This window comes from Muscardinus avellanarius, assembly GCF_963383645.1.
Source record: "Muscardinus avellanarius genome assembly, chromosome: 13".
NCBI classification, from domain to species: domain Eukaryota; kingdom Metazoa; phylum Chordata; class Mammalia; order Rodentia; family Gliridae; genus Muscardinus; species Muscardinus avellanarius.
In genome coordinates this window covers 559046-565187 of record NC_137799.1, presented here as the reverse complement: position 1 = coordinate 565187, position 6142 = coordinate 559046, and positions in this window count along the sequence as shown.

The following is a 6142-nucleotide window of genomic DNA, read 5'->3' as shown; positions in this document are numbered from 1 at the left end:
AGGGAAAGAGAAGGAAAATGGTAGGCCAAGTCGATGCTACAGGCCAAGTAGACACTACAGGCACTCTAGACTCCGGTGCTGTACAGAAAGGAACTGGGAAGGCACTGGGTTGGCTGTGGTCGGCCGCAACATATATGAATCCTAACCTCCAGCTTCTCAGAATGAGAACTTGAGGAAATAGATTCTTCAGAGGTAAAATTAAAATCAGGTCTTAGGGCTGGGCCCTGATTCAGTATGATAGATACCTATGAAAAGGGAAATCAGACAAACATGCAGAGGGAAGACCAAGGAAGAGAGGCCATGGAAGACACTGGAAAGCTGTCTACGAGCCCAAGAGGTTAAAATGCTCAGCGGGCACAGCCACATCTTTTCCCAGTAGCTTTGGAGTGTGTCCCTGCCAGCAACTGGAGACTTCTAGACAATCATCAAGTCTTAGGCACCCTGTTTGTGATTCTTTGTTAGGACAGCTCTAAGCTGACATCCAGCCTAAGGACTAAAGGAGGACTGCAGCTAGAAGTTTAGCTGGAAACGAAGCACAGGCAGCAGGAAACAGGAGGGACGCACGAGGCCCTGAACCTCCAACCCTCTGTCTCCCACCAAGAATACTGAGGCCAAGTAGCCCACACTGAACCACCAGAACACTTCATCCGACATTTTAGATGCATGGCTATGAGGACCAAAGGGCAGCATCGTCAGAAAAGGAGAGCCGGGTGTGGTAGCCCACTCAGGTAATCCCAGCACTTGGGAGGCTAAGACAGGAGAATCACGGGTTTGAGGATAACCTCAGCTACTTCAGTGAGACCCTGTTTCAAAATGAATAAAAGCCAGGCATGGTGGCCCACACTTGTAATCCCAGCATTTGGGAGGCTGAGACAGGAGGATCACACAGGTTCAAAGCCAGACTCAGGTACTTAGTGAGACCTTGTTTCCAAATAAATATAAAATAGGCCTGGGAGTATAGCCCGGAGGTAGAAAAGCCCCTGGGTTCCACCCCCAGTACCACAAAACAAAGAAAGAATAAAAAATAGAGCCGAGTATGGTGGCACACATTTGTAATCCTAGTACTTGGGAGGCTGAGATAGGAGAATTTCGGCCAGCCTCAGCTACTTAGTGAGGCCCTCCACAACTTAGTGAGACTGTTTCAAAATAAATTAAAAAATAGCCAGGCATGGTGGTGCACGCTTGTAATCTCAGCATTTGGGAGACTGAGACCGGGGGATTGTGGTTCACAGACAGCCTCAGCTACTTAGTGAGGCCCTTTGCAACTCAGTGAGACCCTGTTTCAAAATAAAGAATAAAAAATAGGGCAGTAGGTGTAGCTTGGAGGTAGAATGCCCCTGGGTTCCATTCCCCAGACCCGCAATAAATAAATAAATAAATAAATAAATAAATAAATAAATAAATAGGCTGGCAAGCCAGGCGTGGCAGTGCACACTTGTAATCCTAGCATTTGGGAGGCTGAGACAGGAAGACTGCGGTTCAAGCCAGCCTTGGCAACTTAGTGAGGCCTTTTACAACTCAGTGAGACCCTGTTTCAAAATAAAGAATAACCCAGGCGTGGTGGTGCACGGTTGTAATCCAGCATTTGGGAGCCCAAGACTGGAGGATGGCAATTCATGGACAGCCTCAGCTACTTAGTGAGGCCCTCTGCAACTCAGTGAGACCAGGATTCAAAATAAAGAATAAACAATAGGGCAGGGTTGTAGCTCGGAGGTCGAATGCCCCTGGGTTCCATCCCCAGACCCATGAAAGAAAGAAAAAAAGAAACTTAAAGGTAGAGTGCTCCTGCGTTCATTCCCCTGTAATCCCCCCCTCCCCGCGCACACACACAAAAATAGGACTGGGGGTGTAGCTTGGAGATAGAATGCCTGCCCCTGAGTTTCATCCCCAGTAACTCCTCATAAAGGGTGGGGGAAAGGAGACCAGAGGCATCAATGTGAAACCAGAGAAGTAAAAGGAATAAAAGTGACACACAGCTGGGAATTGTGGCTCACCTATAATCTAAGACAGAAAAATCACAGGTTCGAGAACAGGCTCAGCATGTACTGAGGCTCTCATCAATCTAGCAAAACCATTTCAAAATAAAAATAAAATAAGGCTGAGAGTATAGCTTAGAAGTAGAATACTCCTGGGTCCAACCAAAAACAAGCAAACAAAAAGAGCCAGGCATGATGGCCAGGCGTGGTGGAGTATGTTGATGATCTCAGCATTCAGGAGGCTGAGACAAGAGGATCGAGGTTCGTGGACAGCCTCAGATACTACTTAGTGAGGCCCTTTACAATTCAGTGAGACCCTGTTTCAAAATAAAGAATAAAGCCAGGCGTGGTGGTGCACGTTTGTAATCCCAGCATTTGGGAGGCTGAGACGTGGAGAATTGCGGCTCACAGACAGCCTCAGCTACTTAGGCCCTTTACAACTCAGTGAGACTGTTTCAAGATAAAGAACAAAAAATAGGGCTGGGGAGGAAGAATGCCTCTGGGCTCCATCCCCAGTATCCCCCCAAAAAGGCAGGCATGGTGGCACATGCTTCTAATCCCAGTACTTGAGGCCAAGAAAGGAGGATCACAGGTTCAATGCCAACCTCAAAAACTTAGCAAAGCCCTGTTTCCAAATAAATAAAAGCAGGCTGGCAGTGTAGCTTGAAGGTAGAATGTCTCTGGATTCAATCACCAGTGCCACACACACAAAAAAGAATAAAAAAATAGGGCTGGGAGTATAGCTCAGAGGTAGAATCCCCTGGATTCAATTCCCAGTACTGCAGATAAACAAAATTAAGCTGACAAATAAATAAATAAATAAAAATATAAAAAAATTCCCAGTACTGCAGATAAATAAAATTCTACCTCCAAGTTAATTAATATTTTAACTAATAATACAACTTTGAGGTAGAAGCTGACAAATAAATAAATAAATAAAAATATAAAAAAAATTCCCAGTACTGCAGATAAATAAAATTCTACCTCCAAGTTAATTAATATTTTAATTAATAATACAACTTTGAGGTAGAATGCCTGTGTTCAATCCCTAGTACCAAAAAAAAAAGTGACTCATGACCCTAGCATGATGGCACACACTTGTAATTCCAGTACTTGGGAGGCTGAGACAGGAAGATCACGGTTCGCAGCCAGCCTCAGCTACTTAGTGAGGTCCTCTGCAACTCAGTGAAACCCTGTTTCAAGGCAGGTATGGTGGCCGACACTTGTAATCTCAGCATATGGGAGGCTGAGACATGAGGATCATGGTTCGTGAACAGCCTCAGCTGCTTAGTGAGGCACTTTGCAACTCAGTGAGACCCTGTTTCAAAATGAAGAATAAAAACTAGAGCTAGGGGTGTAGTTCAGAGGTAGAATGCCCCTGTGTTTCATCCCCAGTATTGCCAAAAAGAAAAAAGAAAAAAAGAAGAAAAGAAAAGAAAGAAAAAGGAGATCCTGTTTCAAAATAACGAGTTAAAATCAGGGCTGGAGTTGTAGCTCAGAGGTAGAATGCCCCTTCAATCCCTGGTATCATAAAAAAAAAAAAAAAAAAAAGTGACACATAGCCTAGCATATTGGTGCAGGCCTGTAACACCAGTACTTGGGAGGCTGAGATAGGACTATAGCAGGCTCACCATTGTTTCAAAAAAAAGCCGGGCATGAGTGGCGATGTTCTCCAGCCTCAGCTACTTAGTGAGGCCCTTTGCAACTCAGTGAGACCGTTTCAAAATAAAGAATAAGCCAGGCATGGTGGCGCACGCTTGTAATCCCAGCATTCAGGAGGCTGAGACTGGAGGATCGCGGTTTGCAGACAGCCTCAGCTATTTAGTGAGGCCCTCCGCAACTCAGTGAGACCCTGTTTCAAAATAAAGAATAAAAAATTGGGCAGGGGGTGTAGCTTGGAGGTCAAATGCCTCTGGGTTCCATCCCCAGACCTGAAAAAAAATTAAAAATAGGGCTGGGGCATAGCTCGGAGGTAGAATGCCTGTGGGTTCCAACCTTATTACTGTCAAAATAAATAAATAGGCCGGGCATGGTGGCACATGCTTGTAATCCCCACAGACAGAAGGATCGCACAGGTTTGAAGCCAGGCTTGTTGGCTTAAGAGAGCCTGTTTCCAAATAAAAATATAAAAATGGGTCTGGGAGTGTAGCACGGATGTAGAAGGGTTTCCAGGAACCCTAGTACCACCAATAAATAAATAAATAAATAAATAAATAAATAAATAAATAAATAAATAAATAAAAAAAAAAAAAATAAAGGTTAGGAGTGGTAGTTCAGAATACCTCTAAGTTCAATCCCCAGTATCACCAAAAAAAAAGGCGACCCACAGATCCCATCTCCTCTGCACAGCAGCATGTCAGTGGTGTCCTGGAGCTGTGCTCACAAGGAAGCCCAGAGCCTGCACCCTCTCGCAGAGCAGCACTGTGCTTTGAAACCCTGGGCGCACCTCTTCCAGGATCATTTTCTGATGGAAGGAGGAGCAAGGCAGCCCCCGTGGTGAGAGGACTCAGGCTCAGGTACCAGAGTGGTCACTCCCCCAAGGGTACAAGCAACACCATGGCCTACAGTCTGTGTGCCTGCCTGGCGATGGCATCCTAAGCCTCGATTTGAAAGCAGACTGCCTGGGTACACTAAATGCCCCATACCTGAAGGCTCAACATGCTGACCCACACAGGCCCTCCACTCCGACAGCCCTGGCCACAACTCTCCAATACCCCATCGGGGGACTTCCCGGGGGCTTCAGCCAGCTTCTGGCTACAGAAACGACCACCTCTCAGGACACACAGAACTCCTTCCTAGTAGCTTTTGGGGCCCCATTACCATTCAACCTGGGGTCTGAGCAGGACTACCACCTATCCACCAAAAAAAAAAAAAAACCTGACCTCGTCCTTCAAAGCAACACATCTGCAGACTCCATGTGGGCAAGTGAAGTTCTGGAAGTCCAGGAAACTCCTCAGGGAGATTTTTTTTTTAACCTCCACTGACTGGACCTCCAAAGAGGCAAGGTCTCAGCCACATAGCTGGGATCACTACCAAGGCGGCTCCACATGGACAAGACTCTGACCAGTCCTTAACTACCCCTGCTCCTCAAAGGGAGGGCTATCGTAAGGGGCCACGTGCTGCAGAGTGGAGACAGGGTGCACAGTGGCACTCACCCGCTACCTAGCGCCCTTTCCATCTGTTCCATCAGGTGGGTGGGACCTTGCAGGCCTGCCGAACATGCCCGTGGGCTCCTCTGATAGCTTTCACTGCTGAGTTCCCAGAAGTACCACATGTAAAGCAAGGAGAGAATTCACCAGTGAAGGGGACCATAGCATCCCATGGCCACTGATACAGCGCCCGACCTACTGGAATCCCGCACTACTCCTGTCTGGACATCACTGGTACTGAGGACTCCACAGAAAGGCCCAGGACAACGCTCCTGAGAGTCCAACACAGAGTGGAGGAAGGTCCTCCAACTCCACACTTGAAAAGCAAGCATGGCATGGCAGTCATGTACATCTGTAATCCCAGCATTTGGGAGGCTGAGACAGGAGGATCACGGGTTTGAGGCCAGCCTCAACAACTTCGTGAGCCCTTCCTTGGCAACTTAAACTTGCTTCCAAATAAGAAGGGCTAAGGGTGTAGCTTAGAGGCAGAACACCCCTAGGTTCAATTGTGAATACCCAAAAAAAAAAGCCCGAACCAAAACAGCATGGACAAACAGAATGCTGACACAGGAGGTATGACTCCACCCCTTTACTCTTCCCTTTCAGACGCGCCACACTTGGTGGGGTCCCCACTACCCAGGAGAGAAGCTCGGCGGCACAACAGTTTCTAGACATGTGGCCAACTGTTTGCCCTTGGAGGCTTGCAGCAAATGATAATATTTGTAGCTTCTAACCCGCTCCCTTCCTCCCCCCCAAAAAAAACTGTACATGAGTTTACAAACATATTAACATATAAATAATGAGAAAGGTCCTGGGGAGCCTCCCCGTTGTCTCTGCTGGAAATAACACTGGAGGGGCACTGTCCCCAAAGGCTGTGTGTGCCATGGGGCGTCTCGGTGGCTGTTCTGGGCCTGCTGCTGGATTCCTCGGCACCTCCAGGTTCAACCACTAGTCCGTTTCCACTGTGCCCACAGAAGGGCCGAAGCCACAGGCCTACAGCAGAGGCAGTTCCACCCG